General features: G+C 35.2%; 1 protein-coding gene across 1 annotated transcript in view; it reads right to left on the minus strand.

Annotated features, from left to right (window-relative positions):
• Window positions 1-3,065, minus strand: part of LOC136040985 (cyclin-dependent kinase 4-like) — a 98,715-nt gene extending 95,650 nt beyond the window's left edge. The window contains exon 1 of the mRNA XM_065725469.1: window positions 3,047-3,065. The gene's annotated coding sequence lies outside the window, so the exon portion shown is untranslated. The remainder of the gene's footprint in view (window positions 1-3,046) is intronic.
• Window positions 3,066-22,293: the final 19,228 nt, after the last annotated feature.

Consider the following 22,293-nt stretch of genomic DNA (forward strand, 5'->3'; position numbering starts at 1 on the left):
AGTCTGAGAAAATTGAAGTAGCGACAACTTCTTTTTTGCACCTGTTCTCTTTCTGCAAATTGCTGCTTATGTAATGTCTTTGGTGCACAACCTTAAAGCTCTGAGTCTCTGACCAGAGGGACTAAAATGGTATGCTGCAAACCAGACTCATAGTCTGAGAAAATTTAAATAGCGACAACTTCTTTTTTGCACCTGCTCTCTTTCTGCAAATTGCTGCTTATGTAATGTCTTTGGTGCACAACCTTAAAGCTCTGAGTCTCTGACCAGAGGGACTAAAATGGTATGCTGCAAACCAGACTCATAGTCTGAGAAAATTTAAATAGCGACAACTTCTTTTTTGCACCTGCTCTCTTTCTGCAAATTGCTGCTTATGTGTTGTCTTTGGTGCACAACCTTAAAGCTCTGAGTCTCTGACCAGATGGACTAAAATGGTTTGCTCCAAAACAGACTCCTAGTCTGAGAAAATCGAAATAGCGACAACTTCTTTTTTTGCACCTGTTCTCTTTCTGCAAATTGCTGTTTATGTATTGTCTTTGGTGCACAACTTTAAAGCTCTGAGTCCTGTCTAGCCATTCAGCTTTGCTCATTCCTCTGAGCAGTAAACCCTTTATTTAGATAAGAATGTTTGCAACTTTTTGTTTCCACAAACGATCCCGACACATTTGTCGTTAACCACTTAGAATCACTTAATTAAAGCCGACTTGGTTCTCTCTTCTGGCACGGGGCCTCAAGGAACAGTTGGAGTTAATTACTTTCCCGGATATCAGATGACAGCTTCAACATAACCTGAGGATTTGTCATGACTTTTCTTAGATTTCTAAATATGAAAAACAACGGCTGGAATTTAATTAGAAGATTAGTTTAAAATCTGAGAGATCGTTTTTGCGCAAGGGCTTAAAAACTGCTTAGTCCTTCTTATTAATGATTAATTAGAAAAATCAATGTTTTTCACAATAAAGTAATTAGCCACGTTGCTACTAAAGAAAATTCAAGTTTCGTTTAAAGAAACTTTAATCAAAAATATAATGTTTATTTCTATTTTATTTATTTATTATATTTTCCCTTAAAACAATACAATTTTCAGTTCAAGTTTTTTTTTTTTTAATGCGTCGGTAGATGACCAAAATTATAATTAACATTTGGCTGTAATTATATCGGCTACACTTTATTATGCTTTTAATAAAGTAGAATTTAAACTTCAACATAGACAACTTTAAATGAAGTTAATTTTAGAGGCTAAACTTTTGCAAATGATTAGAGTAAAAAAAAGGACTGTTTACTGAGACTTGATCATTTTGCTGCTGAGTAAAGGGTGCTAGATGAAAAGAGTGTAGTTTGAATTTAGTATTCTCGCGAAGTTTAGTGTACCATTTAGTCCATGCTAAAAAAATATATTTTGAGAAGTTTTCTGTATTTATTATAACAATAGAATGTGCATAAAATTGGACAGAAAAGTGCAAATGACCTCCTTTACTTTTTGGACGGTTTAAGGCAACAACAGATTCTTTTGTAGTATTTCTTCTTCTTTTTTCCTTTGACTTCATTGTTCATTGTAATTAGGTTTGTTTGAAGTTTTGTACCTCATGTAAGTTAATTTCGGCTTGTTTTGAGTCTTAAATTCTGTATTATCTTTTCTTTGAAAAACCTTATTTTATTTATTGGAATACAAAGGAACTTTCCAGAATTCGGTCTACATTATTTTTTCATTTTATATGGATTTGTACATGTATTTAATGGTAGAAAAGCCACCTCGCGACCGTGTGTTATGAAAACGCAGACTATGCTATTTCTTTTAGGTAATTTAAAATAATTGGTATCTTTTAATTTTTACTCATAGCATTTAAGTTCGGTTTGGGTCGAAACTATTCTTCTAGAAAGAAATGATCGAAAGTGGGACCTTTATTTTGGAACAATGTCATTTCTTGTTTCTTTAAAATAAGATTAATAGAACTAAACATGGATGTTCGAATAACCCCTCTTCAAGTTTTAAGGCTCCAGATTAAACATGATCACTCTTGACACAAAATCAGAAACACAAAAACATACCCAAACCCGTGAGATCGAGGCCACAACCAGGGGAGAGGGTAAGGGGTTTTGACCCCCCAAATGTTTGTCCGACTCGTAAAAATGTAACAAAAATGAAAATAAGCAGATTTTTGATGCATTTTTTAAAAGTTTCTTTTGTAATCCCTCCCCCCTCCGAAAAAATAATTTTATATCCCCTGGATACAGCCCTGGATGAGGCATGAGGGATTCTTCACGCTTTGGAACTGCAGGGTTGAAAACTTTTCTTCTCAGACATACCAAATTTGATTGCACAGTTTTTTTCAAGGTTGGAATTTTTTATGATAGCCAAACCTAAGGTTTTTCGTACACTTCAGTTATAATATTTAAATTCAGTGCATATTCATTTATTTTAAAACATTGCATATTTAAAGTATTTCCAATCGATTTCTCACTGCCCTTTTGCGCCTAAATAGTTTTTTTCTAGGGACAGCATATTTTAGCAATGGTATCGTCAGTAGTGGGCATTTGGACAGGCTTACCAAAAATTGTTGCCTTGCCTTTCTGGTTTCGAGTCCAAATCCTGTCATTTGTTTTAAACGCATGTCATAGTGTTTCTGATATTTTAACTGTAGTTAAACATGGTAAAATAAAAGTCAACTTCAAATGCTTTGTGTTCCACCACCAATGGCGTGACTCAGCTACTCTGAGCACCTGCTTTTAAGCTTTAACATTGCTCTGGTCGGCTTTTTGTAGCTGAAATTTTTTTTAAATGGATGTTGGATGCTCATTACCGAAACTCAGGGTCTGAGAACACTCATTATGGCAGAAAATATTCATGCTGTTGGCAGCTTGTTTCAAAGATTAAACTAACTGCCGTAGGTTAGGACATGTTATAACTGAATAAAATTTAAAGACAAATATGTTTTTTATTCATTCCCACCTCTTGTGGGGTACAAAAGTAGTACTTCTAAAAATTTTCACTTCTACATCAGCTCGTTAAAGAGATTTCCTAATTTAATAAAAAAAAAATTAGGCTTACCGTTTAAAAACCAACGGAAAGTACCCATGAAAACTACAAATGAAGTGACGAATTTGCTAAGTCATGTCTTTATTCTGCCTTTTTCACTCTAAGTCTGTCAAATACCAAGTCAGTAAAAACAGTTTTTGATTGCCAGATTTGACTTTTCCTGAAAAATGCCGCTTTATAATGACTAGTTTAGCTTTCGAGCCTGAGTGGCAACCGGAGATGCCAGAAAAATAAAAATCAATCTGTTAAATTGGTCTGAAAATGTGACGACGAAGACACGGTCTAAATTTGCTTGAAGAAAAACAGAATATCACTTTAGTAGTTACAAAATTATTAGGCATTGTGCAAATTAGTTAAGGTGAAAACCAATGTAAATGAGTTAGCACTTAAAAACTCACCAACTAGTCATCATCTGAAAAATCAGTAAAAGATAATGTTCCAATTATTTTTAGCAGCCTCCTCCTTCTTGTTCTTATGCTAAAGTCCTTAGGTAAAAAGGGCCCCAACACAAGGGGAAAAACGTGGACCGACGAACTCTTTTTACAGAACTGATTGAAACTGAAAGCAGTAAGCCCAGAAGCAGTTTAAAATTTACAGCCATAAGTCCCTAGGCCAAGGGGAGCCTTATGTAAAAAAATAAAGTTTCAGGTCTAATGAGCCCCAGAAGAGGACCAGCAAATGTTTTGTTCTTATTATATTTTGTAAAAACACAGACAGATAGTCAAATTTCGAATTCAGCTTGAAATTTATATGTATTCAGGGCCTAAAGAACCTTCATGAAAACAAAAGCCTTTGGCAAAAATATGCCGTTTCGATTTGTAGTTTCAGAAACGAGGCTTAATATTTTTATGTCTCTCCTACAGTCAATCAGTCGATATGGTTTATTACGTGTACGGTCAAACGCTACTTGATCGTGAAATATTCTTTAAATTAGGTTTGCTTTTGATGGAGTTCTACAATTCCCCATTGCTAAAAATATAACAAAAGGTCAAGCTGCGGTAATTCAAACTTACTAGCGATGCAAAACTGAGCTAATTTCTGATTATCAATTCAAAATGTTAACTAGTAAAAACAAACAATTCAGTAAGTATTTGAGACACAAATGTATTAAAGAAAGCAAACATCTTTTTTTTCATTTTTCATGGGATTGAAGCTTACTGGATGGAGATAGACCCCAATGTAGACAAAGCATTTAAGGATTTGATTTTACCGATAAGTGACGCCTGAAATTGGACATTCTGTGATTGGCCTAAGCTCACAGGGTGTATAGACAAGGGCAAAAAGATTTCAATAAGCACAGAAACAATTGAAAAAAAATTTCTACTGATTCATAGGGCCCAAAATAGGCCCAATTGTCTCTGAACAGCTTGAAGCTTGGTTAGAATATACAGTTGGCAAAACAAACCTAGGAGTAGAAAATATTTTGAAGAAAAATGGGCTGAATGGATTCGTGACACCCGATAATGTACCAAACCCAGTTTTAACCGATCGGCATTAAACAATTATTGTATAGAGAAAAACTTTTCAAATATTAGGCAAAATAATACAATGTCCATTAAAAAACGAAAAGAAACTAATTTAAGGAATTAGGAATTAATAACATGATATTTTAAATAATCAATCTATTTTCATCAGTTCTTTCTAGGAATCTTGATCACTATCATATTATTATTTTTTTATGTTTTGAAAAGTTAAACTTATATCGTTCAAAATTCATATCTTCCAGTTAAACAAAAATGAACCTCAAGCAACTTAGGGCTTCGAGAGGCAGGAGAGGTCCATTCCTATTGCTCTAGTTCTTACTTGTAAGACTCGGTAATCTTTTTGAAATTATTTTGTCATTGACAAGCTGTTGACTTTATGAAAATTAAAAAACGGACAGTTCGAAATCATACTCTGGCCTTTAGATGTAGGGTATTTCTTCTTTTATTTATGGCAATTTGGGGTTTGTTTTAGATTCATCCATTCATCTATATAAGGATATATCATGTCAACGTTTGGTGTGATTATTCATTTTTATTTCTTGTCGTTTTGCATTTCATTTATTCATTCGTAGAAAAGTCTATTCGTTTTAGGTTCCAATAATTACATAGTTTTATTTCTGCTCGAATTAAATTTTTACAAGCCCCGTCGTTTTATTTATAATGCTTCTGTTTTGGGGAACGTCGTTTTTAATTTCTTTTCGTTTTTAATTGACATGATTTCTTTAAGGTTAGTAACGGGAACATTTGAAAGATTTTTTCATTTTTTTAAATTTTCATGCATATCAAATCACTTTTTCTATTTGTTAAAGTGCAAAAGGTAAAACTAAAACCATGGAATTGAGCTAAAAACCATTTTTTTTTTTTCCTTTCTTATATTATGGTGCGTTTTCTACCTGCTCAGTTGAAATGTTTCAGCGAGACCGTTGCACTACCATGACGCATGCGCTTAAAATAAGAACCGGATTAAATTTGGTGAAAATCGCAAAAACTATTATTTTTGTGCAAGCATACAACTGTATTATCCTGAGGTTAGAATACTTTTTCAGATCCAAGATTGACAAATCCATTCAAAAATAAATGCACATTACACGGTGTTAATTTTTATTCAGTCCCTGGGAATAGGCAGTAGATATTTCTGAAATATGAAAACTAAGGACTGTTTTCCAATATGAAAAATGTATCTTTTAGACAATAAAAATGAAACAATAAAATATTCTTGCAAAGAATTGGGGCGAGTGATGGGCAGTAAACAAACATATAAACAGTTTAATTATAAGGAAAGTATCAAGAATTTTTGGCAAATTTGAAACCCTTGAGACTTCGGATTAGAACATACCCAACGGCTCTTCATTTAACTGCAGCTCTGCAGAGAGTAAAGTGAACCAGGTGCGTTTTGCTGTAGGGGAGCATTCTCTTTTCATAATTAGTCGAACAGATATTTATTATACGATTTCTTTTTCTTTTTTAAGGAAAATAAGCTTAGTCTGAAATATTTTTGCCGTCGGATAAGAATTTTCGTCCCCTTCTCTTTTCAGTAGGTTATTCTGGATATTTAATATCGTGAGGATGGGAACGAACCTGATGTCTCGATGCTTTTACGCGCTAAAAAAATAATTTCCTTACACAAAAACAGTAGTTTTCAACTACTAATTTATTTTCTTCATTGAAACAATTACAGCTATGATTTATCTTTGTCAGAAACGTGAAACTATCAGACCATGTCGAATGATTCCCCGGGATAGAAAATGGGACTTTTCCAAATTCCACCCTCCACCAGCTCTTCTAATCACGTTATTTCCACATTAGACAATCGTTGGATTCATCATCAATCACCCGATAATCTAATTCTTAAGACTAGGAATTTATTTATGTCGTTTATGTAACTTGGAATAAGGCAAGCACTCATGTTTTTTTAGTAATGAATTTGTGCCCAATCCTAAACGCAGAAGGAAAAAAGTCATCTTTAAGCAAGTTTGAATAAAAAAAAACCGACTTCTACCAAGAACGTTTTTGGGAGGGGTGGGGAAGCTGGAATTGGATTATGTCCATCATAATTGTACAAAATTCGTATTACAAGGCTAATTTTCAAAAATTAGAAGAATAATTTAGTGTGTGGAGAAAGGATGAAAATTGAATGAAACAGGCTTTCGACTGCGCTATAAAATTCTGGAAATGGAGAGGAGAAATTCGGTCACTGTAACCTCTTCAAAACATCTTTTAACATAGTAAATCGTCAAAAGAATTAACATGGCATTTAATGACGCAACAAAATCTTGAAATAAACAAAACAAAATTCTTTAGCAAGCAGTGCCATCTTGTTTTTATCGCCAGATTATAAGAACGTCGTTTAAACGCCACACTACGTCGATCCAAAAAAAAAAAATTCTTACGTATCAGAGTCGAGAAGTTAAAGCCATAGACGAGGTATCAGCTATACTGAAAGTTTCTAGAAAGAGAAGAATAAACTAAATCACAAGAACGTTAGTAAAACGTCTTGAATTGTTGCTAATGTTAAAATAAGGGGTTTTGATAGCGCATGGAAGTTTTTAATTGGTAAAAATGAGGTTCTGATTCCACTGATCGTCTCAATTATTTTGTCAGTTCATTTTAGCTCCGTATTGGAGTTCACAAATCAGGGTGGTAAACCTCATTTTTCGTAAAAACAGCAACGTTGTCTGAAGGTTGCGTTAGGCTTTTTGACGTTGTCACTAGGTTGTATTCTAATATATCTTTGTCTTCTTGAAATAAATTTTAAATGAGTTTTTGCAAATAACTGCTCAAAGAAGAGTAAAGAGCTACATTAAAACCAAAGAAGAGCAAACAGAAAGTCATATAATATTGAACATTTAAGACAAACAGAAACTACTATCAATGGATAAATGAACACAAAACAAACATAACTTAAGAATAATAGCGAATAAAACAAGAACTTATTAATTCTTATTAAGAATTAATAATAACATAACAAGCTAAACTAATAACAAACAAAAAATACGATAAACAAGAGTGTCTGAGCCTAATTAGCACTTTACTGAAAACAAAATATATGTTAAGCATTCTCTAGTTTGTTTAAATAAATACATCTCGAGGTCATGTTTCAAAATGAGTTCACTGATAGCCTCTCTTAAAAAGAGTACCTGGAAGTTTTAACTTGAAACACATAGCCATTCTCGATAAATTGCGGATATAGTGTTTTCATGACCTGGATGGGCATTTATTTTTCAAAATTTACTCCTGCCCCTAAGTAAGAAATAGGGCTTCACTCGCCCTTCCTCCGCAGGGCTCAAATGAGCTCAATTGAGCTCATACACCAAAGCCGTTCTTGACGAGTAAACCCTATGTATAAGCGATTGGTAACTTGCATGATTTATTGCCCTTGTCCAAGGAGCCTCGGGAGTCACGGCATTCTTGAATTCATATTTATTGATCCTTTTGACCATTTTGAACAAAATAACAGTCTAGAAATCTAGCACATATTTCTATATGGCTGTATGAGCCCCGTAGAGGCTGTAACTCTAAAAAGGGGCAATAAAAGATTTAATTTCCAATCTTAAAGGGCCGTCGTTTGCAGATATTGTATTTTGATAGCCTAACCTTACACAGTAACTTTTTATTTAGCTTTCAGCTTCTGCTAAGTCATAATTCAATACCCCCTTGTCCCTCCCCTTTTAACGTTCCTTGAAAGCTACAATTTTAAATCCTAAGCCACTCCCAAGATATCAGAGATACGTTGTTTTGGCAATCTGACACCCCATAGCGTTTTTTGATGTATCTTACTACTTAATCATGCAGTAATTATAAGTTCCATAGGATCTCATATTGCAAAGTGTTCTTTTTACTTCGATTAGAGACAAAAATTTATTAAGCCCCTTCCATCTCCTCCAAAAATACATTTGAATTATCCTTGTTCCCCCTTCCTTTTTCCAGGGCCGGAAGATTTTCAAATCTTTCCCCAAAGCTGTTCCCAAGATAGTGAAGACATGCTATTTCAATAACCAGCATACACGGAGTGTCTTTTTCTCCAAGTCATAGTTCAACTTCCGTTCTCCCCCACACATTATATGAAAATTTTAAATTCATATCCCTAACCATTCCTGAGATTCTGCGTATGCATCATTTTGACAAAATGGCAGCAAATAGTCTCTTTGAATTGAATAAATAAAAAATACAAGGTTTTTTCAGTCTACAGTAAGAAGCACCTTGTGCTTCAGCAGTCTCCGTAAAACGATTGGGAGAAAGGTGAAGCTTCAGCGTAAGGAGCGAGGGATAGATGAGGGGCAGCATCCCTCATATGGAATAATTTCAGTTCATTTTAAGTTTCTCCCTCGTTCCATTCTCAAATCAAACCTGAAAGTTTCAACTCCATCCTTCGGCCGCTACCAAGATATTGCAGGCAGCTATTTCGATGACCTGAATACACATAGTGTCTTTCAATTTAATTCTCCTGCCCCCCCCCAATTTCGATATTCCCCTTAAATTTTCAACATCATCTCTTTGTACTGTAAATAATTTTAAAATACAGCTGCATACAGTGTCTTTTGATTTACTGAAGTAAGCGCGTATTTCCAGATTATATTCGTGAGAAAACTCTGGGAATTTTGGACAAGCCAACAACCCGTAAGAGCTCACTAATCAGGAAGACTAATTAGGAACAAAAAGTTGTATGGCCCATTTAAGTGAATCCCTCCCCCTTCAATAAAATATTTGACGTTCTAGGTCCAAACGCTGATATCTAGAAGTTTTGACATAATCGAACACCTAGGATAAATCGTTGTCCGTTTTTCATTTTAAATACGTGTTTAAAAATAGAGGAAATTGCATAAATTAAAGCTCTCGTCCCAGAGGCTCCGAGGGGTATTTTGTCCCTGGAGGCATATTTTTGTTAATAATCTGACTATTTTGAGCAAATGGCTGTCTCAGAATTTTGATAGGATGTTTTGGGGAGATGGGAAGCAAATAAAAGGCCAAGCAAGGGGGCTGCTTGCCCTCAAATTACAAAACCTTTTTGAAGATTACCAATGAAACATGATATATTGACGATGTTCTTGTGATATATTTTGCATCCCTTTCTAGGGATTTTCTGTAAAGTATAGGCTTCATCCATAGATTTAATTTACCAACTCTTCTTTCATCAAAAGCATTTTTTTTTTCTTTTAGCAGCTTTAAGATTCGTGTGCGCTATTAAAACCTTATTTTAATTTTCCAGACGATTCACAATGTTAAACAACCTTGTAGCGACGTATTAATGGTCAAATTTCTCAGCTCTAGTTTTAGAATTGCTCAATGAGGCTGAAAATGAATTTCCACAAATTTCTATGCTTTCTTCAAAGACTGAACGATTTTCATACTTAGTAGTGGGCTAAGAGACTACCGTAATGGTACAGGGCATTTTGATGACGTTTTTGGGACCTAATTTTAGCCTTATCTCAAGGGATTTTTGATGAGGATATGGGACATTTAGACAGTATTCTTATGGCCCAAGGATGATAGTGAAACGATAATTGCGATAGAAGCAGCATTTTTTACCATTTCAATATTTTTTGAAATATGACCTATAAATATATTTTTTCTAAGAAAAAAGCAGTTACAACAAAATATAATTCAACAAGATTCTTATAATGAAATGATGGATCAATATTCGTCTGCATTAAAGGTTGTAAATTTTCTAGTAAAACCCCCATTAGGATTTTCTGCACAAAATTGTTGTCATTCAAACATTTGACTGGTTATTCTAATTTTGTCCGAAATTTATATAGTTAGCTAAAATCTTAATTCTTAACCAAAATAAAAGAAAAAAAGCCTTACAAATATTTCTATTACTACCCAATAAGACAAAATGTCAACTAAAATGTAAAGAAATTAATTCTAAAAAATATATTTTGCAAAAAAACGTTTTCAAAGAAAAGTAAAAAAATATAATAAAACCTAACAAGAGCATAGATGAAGTCACATAATAATAGAAGCTTGAAATAAACAGGAATTACTATCAATGAATAAAGGATATCATAACAGACAGAAATTACACTGAATAATCAAGTCAAACTTAAAACGAACAATTGTGACGAGGCCAGAAGAGCTAAGAGCCAAGAGCTCATGTGGTATGAGTTCTAACAAAATTCTAAGAATCAATAGATTGATTTAAAAGGAAAATCAGAGGCTTAATGCCGGTCGGGATTTAAGATAAGAGCTCTGAGTCACGATGTCCCTCTAAATATTAAAATTCATTAAGATCTGATCACCCACTCGTAAGTTATAAATACCTCGTTTTTCTAATTTTTCCTCTTCCTTCAGCCCTCTAGATGGTCGAATCTGGGAAAAGGACTTTATCAAGACAATTTGTGCAGCTCCCTGACACGCCTACCAATTTTCATCGTCCTAGCACGTCCAGAAGCACCAAACTCACAAAAGCACTGAACCCCTCCTCCCAATTCCCCCAAATAGAGTTAATCCAGTATGGCTACGTCAATCACATATCTACCACATTTGCTTATTCTATCCACCAAGCTTCATCCCGATTCCTCACCTCTAAGCGTTTTCCAAGATTTCCGATTTCCCCCTCCAACTCTCCCTAATGTCAACAGATCTGGTCGGGATTTGAAATATGAGTTCTGAGACATGAATTCCTTCTAAATATTGAATATCATTAAGATCCGGTCACCCATTCTTAAGTTAAAAATACCTCAATTTTTCTAATTTTTCCAAATTAACACCCCTCAGCTCCTCCAAAGAGAACGGATCCGTTCCAATTATATCAATCACGTATCTAGAACTTGTTCTAATTCTTCCCATCAAGTTCCATCCCGATCTCTCCGCTATAAGCGTTGTCCAAAATTTCTGTTTCCCTCCTCCAACCCCTATGTCCCCGGATCCAAGTCGAGTCAAAAATGGAGCATCTGAGACAGAAGATCCTTCTATATATAAAGTTTCGTTAAGATCCGATCACCTATTCGTAAGATAAAAATACTCCAATTTTCACGTTTTCCAAGAACTCCGGTTTCCCCCTCTAACTCCCCCCAAAGTCACAGGAACTGGTTGGAATGTAAAATAAGAGCTTTAAAGCCCAAGATACTTCTAAATATCAAATTTCATTAAGATCTGATCACCTGTTCGTAAGTTACAAATACCTCATTTTTCCTAATTACACCTTATTCTATCCACCAAGCTTCATCCCGATTCATTCCTCCACTCCAAGTGTTTTCCAAGATTTCCCCCTGCAACTCCTTCCAATGTCAAAAGATCTCATCGGGATTTGAAATAATAGCTCTGAGACATGAATTCCTTCTAAATATCAAATTTCATTAAGATCCGATCACCTATTCGTAAGATAAAATACCCCAATTGTTCACGTTTTCCAAGACTTTCGGCTTTCCCCTTCAACTCCCCCCAATGTCACAGGATCTGGTCGGAATTTAAAATTAGAGCTTTAAAGCACAAGATCCTTCTAAATATCAAATTTCATTAAGATCTGATCACCTGTTCGTAAGTTACAAATACCTCATTTTTCCTAATTACCCCCCCCCCCACCAACTCCACCAAAGAGAGGGGATCCGGTCCGGTTATGTCATTCACGTATCTTAGACTTGTTTTTATTCCTCCCATCCAGTTTCATTCTGATCTCTCCACTTTAAGTATTTTCTAAGATTTCCGGTCCCCTCCCCCAACTGCCCCCCGCCAATGACGCTGGATCCGATTGAGATTTAAAATAAGAGATCTGAGTTACGAGGTCCCTCTAAATATGAATTTTCATGAAGATCCAATCACTCTTTCGTAAGTTAAAAATACGTCATTTTTTCTAATTTTTTTCAGAATTAACCCCCCCCCCAAATTCCCCCAAATAGAGCGGATATGTTCCAATTATGTCAGTCATGTATCTAAAACTTCCACTTATTTTTCCCACCAAGTTTCATCCCGATCCCTCCACTCTACGCGTTTTCCATGATTTTAGGTTCCCCCCAAACTCCCCTCTATGTCACCAGATCCGGTCGGGATTTAAAATAAGAGCTTTGAGACACGATATCCTTCTAAATACAATTTTTCATTGAGATCCGATGTCCTATCAAGAACATTTGCTTATTCTATCCACCAAGCTTCATCCCGATTCATTCCTCCACTCCAAGTGTTTTCCAAGATTTCCCCCTGCAACTCCTTCCAATGTCAAAAGATCTCATCGGGATTTGAAATAATAGCTCTGAGACATGAATTCCTTCTAAATATCAAATTTCATTAAGATCCGATCAACTATTCGTAAGATAAAATACCCAAATTTTCACGTTTTCCAAGACTTTCGGTTTCCCCTTCAACTCCCCCCAATGTCACAGGATCTGGTCGGAATTTAAAATTAGAGCTTTAAAGCACATGATCCTTCTAAATATCAAATTTCATTAAGATCTGATCACCTGTTCGTAAGTTACAAATACCTCATTTTTCCTAATTACCCCCCCCCCCCACCAACTCCACCAAAGAGAGGGGATCCGGTCCGGTTATGTCATTCACGTATCTTAGACTTGTTTTTATTCCTCCCATCCAGCTTCATTCTGATCTCTCCACTTTAAGTATTTTCTAAGATTTCCGGTCTCCTCCCCCAACTGCCCCCCGCCAATGACGCTGGATCCGATTGAGATTTAAAATAAGAGATCTGAGTTACGAGGTCCCTCTAAATATGAATTTTCATGAAGATCCAATCACTCTTTCGTAAGTTAAAAATACGTCATTTTTTCTAATTTTTTTCAGAATTAACCCCCCCCCCCCAAATTCCCCCAAATAGAGCGGATATGTTCCAATTATGTCAGTCATGTATCTAAAACTTCCACTTATTTTTCCCACCAAGTTTCATCCCGATCCCTCCACTCTACGCGTTTTCCATGATTTTAGGTTCCCCCCAAACTCCCCTCTATGTCACCAGATCCGGTCGGGATTTAAAATAAGAGCTTTGAGACACGATATCCTTCTAAATACAATTTTTCATTGAGATCCGATCACCCGTTCGTAAGTTAAAAATACCTCATTTTTTTCTAATTTTTCAGAATCAACCCTATCCCCCCCAACTACCGCAAAGAGAGCAAATATGTTCCGGTTATGTCAATCGTGTATCAAGGACTTGTGCTTATTTTTCCCACCCAGTTTCATCCAAATCAATCCATTCTAAGTGTTTCCCAAGATTTTAGGTTATCCCCTCCCAACTCCCCCCAATGTCACCAGATCTTGTCGGGAATTAAAATAAGAGCTCTGAGACAGGGTATCCTTCCAAACATAAAATTTCATTAAGATCTGATCAACCGTTCGTAAATGAAAAATAGTTCAATTTTTCTATTTTTCCGAATTAACCGGCCCCCACTCCCCCCATCTAGTCAATTCGGGAAAACGACTGTTTCTAATTTAATCTGGTCCGGTCCCTGATACGCCTGCCAAATTTCATCGTCCTAGCTTACCTGAAAGTGCCTAAAGTAGCAAAACCAGGACCGAGAGACCGACAGAATTTGCGATTGCTATATGTCACTTGGTTAATACCAAGTGCCACAAAAAGTAGTTGGGTTAGCTATCTGCGCTTTGCTGTAAACAATTTGAATTCCAAGCTTTGTGTTTTTTTTTTTTTTATCGTAATATAAAGAACAACACACACTCACTAAATGATATCCCAAGGCTAATCAAGATTTTCAAATAAAAGGAGTCTACCCCTCATCGCTCCCTCTCGAAACCTCTAAACGGCTTGAATGTCATTTGTATTCCAACAACAACAACAGTAAAAGAAAGAAAATCAACATTATAGCCAAGATTACTGAAAAGAATTAAAGCAAGTAGACTGATTGTTCAAAATTTAGTGATTCTTGGAATTCTCAGCAATTTTTTTAGATAACCTGCTATATATATGCGTTACTATATGACTTTCTGTCTGATTGTCTTTGGTTTTAATGTAGCCCTTTTCTCTTCTTTGAACTATTTTTTGTAAAAATTCGTTAGAATATTTTCAAAAAGATGAACGTATAATACAATGGAACGTAGTCAGAACGTCACAAACCTAACGCAACCTTCAGACAACGTTGCTTTTTTTTAGCAAAAATGATGTTTACCACCCTGATATGTGAACTCAATTACGGGGCGATTTTTTTGGGAAAATTCTTTAGAATCAATTTTCAAAAGAACAAACGTATATTACAATACGACGTTGTCAGAATAACACAAAATATTATAAAACCTTCAGACAATGTTGCAGTTTTTATGAAAAATGAGTTCTACTACCCTGATTTACGAGCTTTAACATGGCGCTAAAATGACCTGGCCAAAAAATTTAGTTGATCAGAAGCTCATTTCTACGAATTAAAACTTCTATACGCTATTAAAACCCTTTTTTCAATATTAGCAACGTTGCACGACGTTTTTTCTTGCATTCTTGTGATTAATATATTCTTCCCTTTCAAGAGGTTTTAAGCATACTTGATTCCGTCCTTAACTTCTCGACTGTCGTGTATAAGTAAAATTGTTTTTATGGTCTGAAGATAAAAATAAGACGGCACTGCTATCAGCAGCATTTCTTTTTATTCGTTCCAAGATTTTGTTGTGTTATTAAAACCCCATGTTAATTATTTGACGATTTACTATGCTAAACGATTATATTCACGACTTTACAATGACCAAATTTTTCCCTCTACTTCCAGGATTTTGCAGCGCAGTCGAAAACCTATTTTATTCAGTTTTCATCTTTCTTCAAATACTGCACCGTTTTCATACATAGTGTGGACCAAGAGACTACCGTAATGGTACACGATATCTTGATAACGTTTTTGGGATCTTATTTTGTCCCTGTTTCTAGGGATTTTCGAAGAAGATTCGGGACATTAAGACAAAATTCTTATAGCCTGAGGATAATAGTGGGACAATCATTACGATCAGCAGTATTTTTTACCATTTCAAGACTATTCCTGCTATTGAATTCCTGCTTGAATTTTTCCAACTATTCACAACGTTAACCTACACTTTCTGGACATTCTATTGACCGATTTTTCCTCCTTCATTTCCAGAATTTCTAAGGTTGATTGAAAGTACATGCCCACCAATTCTTAGGCTGTCATCAAAATTTGAGTAAGTCTTATGTTATCCACTCTACTAATAGGGATTGTCAAAGACAAAAATTTGTCTCTAAAATATTGTGAAAAGAAACTAGTTATGTACTTAAAATACTTTAAAATTAAAACTAACTATACTTATAACTCTAACAGAAATAAGGGGTATCCTGAGTGGCTAAGATATCAGTGGCATCAATTGGGGGGGGACAGGGAAGATGTGCCCACTGTAGCTTTTGCCACCCTCCTAGATTTTGAAAAATACCTTTCTTTGTGGGGTCTTTTCATTGAAGAATGTCTACCTTTGGTATTTTTACTGAAAAAAGGATAAATTGCCCCCTCCTTGATTTTAAAGAAAAGACATTGACGCCATTGTGGGAAATCCCTCAGTTAGTATAGACAAATAAAGAACGTTGTACCTTTTCATTCCTAAAATATATTTTATCAGTTGTTGGAATATGCAGCTTCTAGGAGAACGCTATTTTTTCCTTGGGAAGAGAATCTAGGAGTCTACTAGAATTTTTATAAAGGCAAAGAAGCGATCTTTTAAATGCTCTAAATGAACTGACAGTAATTAAATAATTTAAATACAAACAATATTGAATTCATGTCCGCATATGGAAACGGACAGGGTTAAGTTCGATGCTCCTACTGGAATGATTCCGTTACAGAGGGAAGAGGTTCCATGGTATTTGTATGGGTATTCTCCTCGTCTTTAGTGAATCTTAAGATGCATTGTATTGGGTCGACTTCAGGAAAGAAGAGCTAAGAGCTCATATGGCACTTGTGACGAGGCAAGAAGAGCTAAGAGCCAAGAGCTCATATGGTATGAGCTCTAACAAAATTCTAAGAATCAATAGATTGATTTAAAAGAAAAATCAGTGGCTTAATGCCGGTCAGAATTTAAAATAAGAGCTCTGAGTCACGATGTCCTTCTAAATATCAAAATTCATTAAGATCCGATCGATCACCCATTCGTAAGTTATAAATACCTATTTTTTTCTAATTTTTCCTCTCCCTTTAGCCCCCCAGATGGTCGAATCTGGGAAAACGACTTTATCAAGTCAATTTGTGCAGCTCCCTGACACACCTACCAATTTTCATCGTCCTTGCACGTTCGGAAGCACCGAACTTGCCAAATCACTGAACCCCTCCCCCCAACTCCCCCAAAGAGAGCGAATCCAGTACGGCTACGTCAGTCACGCGTCAAGAACATTTGCTTATTCTATCCACCAAGCTTCATCCCGATTCCTCCACTCCAAGTGTTTTAAAAAATTTCTCCCTCCAACTCCCCCACTGTCAAAATATCTAATCGGGATTTGAAATAAGAGCTCTGAGACATGAATTCCTTCTAAATATCAAATTTCATTAAGATCCGATCACGTATTCGTGAGATAAAAATACCCCAATTTTCACGTTTTCCAATAATTCCGGTTTCCCCCTCCAACTCCCCCTAATGTCACAGGAACTGGTCGGAGTTTGAAATTAGAGCTTTAAAGCACAAGATTCTTCTAATTATCAAATTTCATTAGCATCTGGTCACCCTTTTCGTAAGTTACAAATACCTCAATTTTCAAAATTACCCCCCCCCCAGCTCCACCAAAGAGAGCATATCCGGTCCGGTTATGTCAGTCACGTATCTTAGACAGGTTTCTATACTTCCCATCTAGTTTAATCCTGATCTCTCCGCTTTAAGCATTTTCTAAGATTTCCTGTCCCCCCAACTGCCCCCCTCTGACGCTGGATCCGGCTGAGATTTAAAATAAGAGATCTGAGTTACGAGGTCCTTCTAAATATGAAGTTTCATGAAGATCCGATCACTCCTTCGTAAGTTAAAAATACGTCATTTTTTCTAATTTTTCAGAATTAATCCCCCCCCCAATAGAGCGGATCCGTTCCATTTATGTAAATCACGTATCTAAGACTTCTGCTTATTTTTACCACCAAGTTTCATCCCGATCCCTCCAATCTAAGCGTTTTCCATGATTTTAGGTTCCCCCACCCCAAACTCCCCCCAATGTCACCAGATCTCGTCGGGATTTAAAAAAAGAGCTTTGAGACACGATATCCTTCAAAACATCAAATTTCATTGAGATCCGATCACCCGTTCGTAGGTTAAAAATACCTCATTTTTTCTAATGTTTCAGAATTACCCCCCCCCAAGTACCCCAAAGAGAGCGGGTCTGTTCTGGTTATGTCAATCATGAATCTAGGACGTGTGCTTATTTTTCCCACCAAGCTTCATCCCGATCCCTCCACTCTAAGTGCTTTCCAAGATTTTAGGTTTACCCCTCCTAACTCCCCCCCCCCAATGTCACCAGGTCCAGTTGGGATTTGAAATAAGAGCTTTGAGACACGATATACTTCAAAATATCAAATTTCATTGAGATCTAATCGCCCGTTCGTAAGTTAAAAATACCTCATTTATCTAATTTTTCAGAATTAACCCCCCTCCCCCAACTACCCCAAAGAGAGCGGATCCGTTCCGGTTATGTTAATCATGTATCTAGGACTTGTGCTTATTTTTCCCAACAAGTTTCATCCCGATCCCTCCACTCTAAGTGTTTTTCAAGATTTTAGGTTTCCCCCTCCCAACTCCCTTCCAATGTCACCAGATCTGGTTGGGATTTAAAATGAGAGCTCTGAGACACGATATCCTTCAAACTATCAAATTTCATTGAGATCCGATCACCGTTCGTAAGTTAAAAATACCTCATTTTTTCTAATTTTTCAGAATTAACCCCTTTCCCCCAACTACCCCAAAGAGAGCGGATCCATTTCGGTTATGTCAATCCTGTTTCTAGGACTTGTGCTTATTTTTCCCACCAAGTTTCATCCCGATCCCTCCACTCTAAGTGTTTTCCAAGATTTTACGTTTCCCCCTCCAAACTCCCCCCCCCAATTTCACCAGATCCGGTTGGGATTTAAAATAACATTTCTGAGACACGATATCCTTCCAAACACCAAATTCCATTAAGATCTGATCAACCGTTCGTAATTTAAAAATACTTCAATTTTTCTATTTTTTCCGAATTAACGAGCCCCCTACTCCCCCCCAAGATGGCTAATTCGGGAAAAGACTATTCTAATTTAATCTTGTCCGGTCCCTGATACGCCTGCCAAATTTCATCCTCCTAGCTTACCTGGAAGTGCCTAAAGTAGCAAAACCGGGACCGACAGACAGACCGACAGACCGACAGACGGACAGAATTTGCGATTGCTATATGTCACTTGGTTAATACCAAGTGCCATAAAAATTGCCAAGGAACTGCCACCTGGGGTGGCTAAGGCATTTTTAGGAAAGGTAAGGGAGGAAGGGTCATGAAAATACCAAAAAGAAGAGGTGAATATGATATAGACAGTAGGTAATTAAGGAAGAAACCCAAAAAACTCGTGGAAAGTCAGGGGGCAGGCCCTAAGCTCACTCTTACTTAACTAAACCTAACTCTAGTAGCTCTTTAACTAAATTTATTTTTAAAAAAACTTTAAACATTACTTTATCTATTTTTGGTTTTGAAAGAGGGGTGATGTCATCAACCTCTTTTTTTAAAATAATGACGTATAGGCTATACAAAAGATGAGCAACCGGAAAAGAAAAAAGGACAAAATGGAATTATCTTCAGTTGCCGTATGTAGTGAATAGACGAGGAATCGGATATAATACAATTTGAGTTACCCCCTTTCAGACAGCTATTGTTTGGCTACAAACATGCATTAGATATAAACTGATTATAGCTCCCTTTCGGAACATGCATCAACGAGTTTGAAGAAATACTCGAATTCTGGCGTCAAGGATGTATAAGGAAACGAAAAGGTCCACTTAGTGCTGGAGGCATTTGTTTATGGGAAGTATTCCGTCTTTGATTGGGACAAGAAGGTGCTGAAAATTCAAAGAAAACTTAGTGAATGACTATCAGGTCAAATATTGTTTTTGCAGCCCCTCCCCCCTAGAATAAAGAATACAGATAAATACAAAAAGGGCTATATACATACATATAAATATATATATATATATATATATATATATATATATATATATATATATATATATATGTATATATGTAAATATATATATATATATATATATATATATATATATATATATATATATATATATATATATATATATATATATATATATATATATATATATATATATATATATATATATATATATATATATATATATATATATATATATATATATATATATATAGAATACAGCGCGCCTAGAATACCCACCTAGAATAAAGAATACAGATAAATACAAAAAGGGCTATATACATATATATATATATATATATATATATATATATATATATATATATATATATATATATATATATATATATATATATATATATATATATATATATATATATATGTATATAGCCCTTTTTGTATTTATCTGTATTCTTTATTCTAGGTGGGACGGGCTGCAATATATATATATATATATATATATATATATATATATATATATATATATATATATATATATATATATATATATATATTATATATATATATATATACTAGCTGTAGGGGTGGCGCGAATATATATATATATATATATATATATATATATATATATATATATATATATATATATATATATATATATATATATATATATATATATATATATATATATATATATATATATATATATATATATATATATATATATATATATATATATGTATATATATATATATATATATATATATATATATATATATATATATATATATATATATATATATATATATATATATGTTTTTAACTACGTAAAACTTGCGAATATACAACATTCTTCGCTGTCCCATTGTCTGTGCATATAAATAGATTGTCAGGTTTACCGACTCTTGAACATGCAACGTATAATTGTCCATGGGAAAAACAATCCGTATTCAGATATATACCTCATTATTCTAATGATTACCCTTGAGCTTTGTTGACGGTAATTGCTATTCGAACATTCCCTGTGTCCCGGCAGACATTTATACATCCCCCCTGTGCCCCCGGTGTCCCCGCTGTAGTTGTGTCCCTGTTTCCCGGTCGTCATTTATATTCCCTGTGTCCCGGTCGGTATTTGTGTCCCTGTGTCCCAGTCTGTAATTTCTCTTTGAGTATCCTGGTCGTCATTTATGTTCCCTGTGTCCCGGTGTCTCGGTCTTCATTTGTGTCCTGGTGTCCCAGTCTGTAATTTCATCAGTTGACAAACATGACGTCAGTCGACAAACAACTTCATGACAACATACAGCTCAATCGTTATAATGACGTCAGTTGACAAACATGACGTCAGTCGACACACAAACATGACGTCAGTACACAGACAAACAACTTATATATATATATATATATATATATATATATATATATATATATATATATATATATATATATATATATATATATATATATATACTTCCAGTTAAGGCTGCAAATAATTATCCGTTCTAATACTAACCAAAATTCGAAGAAACAAGAAATAACAGAATATCAGAAGCAACACATTAGCACGGCCTAAGTGGAGTCATGCTGCCCTCAATAAATTTTTTTTTTTTTTGGCCACTTCACATGGAATGGCTTGTCGGTAAAAATTTTTGAGGGAACTCAATTTAGAATTGGAAGTTTTACTGTCCATTTTAAGAGTCAGAATTATTGAAGGGCATCCAGCCACCCTCATGTGCTTTCTCTGCTACATTCCCACCCCCTGATAGCCTCCCGAAACATCAAATCAGAATTCAAAGATCACCTTTTAGTTCAAAATATCCAATGGGTTCAAACAATATAAATATGTAAAACTATTGATTTTTCATGAAATTTTGTTTAGTGATGTATAATTGCACATCAGTTATTGGGAAGGAGGGGTGGCTGGTCATCGTTTAGGCAAGGTGGGGGGGTACACTGGTGTCTTAAAGAGCATATTTCAATGCCCAAATTCTCTCACGCTCCATACGCCTTCAGATAAATACAAAAAGAGCTATGGGGTGGTAGGAATTAATCTCTCATCTCTCTTCATTTAAACTAAGCCTGAATAAGGGTGTTGCGGGGTAATACCTCCCTTCGTATTGCAGAAAAATGTATCTAACATTTATTTTAAAGCCTCATTCAACTAAACTGATTTGCTTCATATTTTATAAAATTATGAAGTGATATGTAAGTGCGCATCATCCATTATGGAGTAGGGTTGAGTAATTTTGTTGGCGGGGTGGGAGTGATAGATGCATCAAAGAGTGCATTTGAATGCACAAATATGAAACTCTTACTAAGCCTTCATAAAAATAAATTTTAGGGAAGCGGAGTGAGGGGGGGGGGGGGGGTAGAAATTTATATCTAATTTTTCTTGATTCCCTTTATTATTGATGCTGATGGGGATTTATGGTGCACCTTCCATTGTGACAAAATATTTCTATATAACAGAAAATTTTCCATTCACATGCGTACTGGCACAGAGGGGGGAAACGTGAGGCGACGCATCATGAGCCTCACCAGGAAATTTCTTGGGGTTGAGGTTTGCTGGCAAGTTCTACCAGGAGCTTCGTTTTTAGTATTTTTAAATGGTAATATTTCTCTTTTCCTATTTATAAAATACGTCAATGTATTTAAGCAATTATAAGTATTATATTTAAACATCAAAGAACCATATTGTATAATGCTGATAGCTTCAAGCCATCAATATAAGGTCATAAGTCACGCAGAATTTTGATCC

Source organism: Artemia franciscana, chromosome 21 (assembly GCF_032884065.1).
Source record: "Artemia franciscana chromosome 21, ASM3288406v1, whole genome shotgun sequence".
In the NCBI taxonomy this organism is placed as follows: Eukaryota; Metazoa; Arthropoda; class Branchiopoda; order Anostraca; family Artemiidae; genus Artemia; species Artemia franciscana.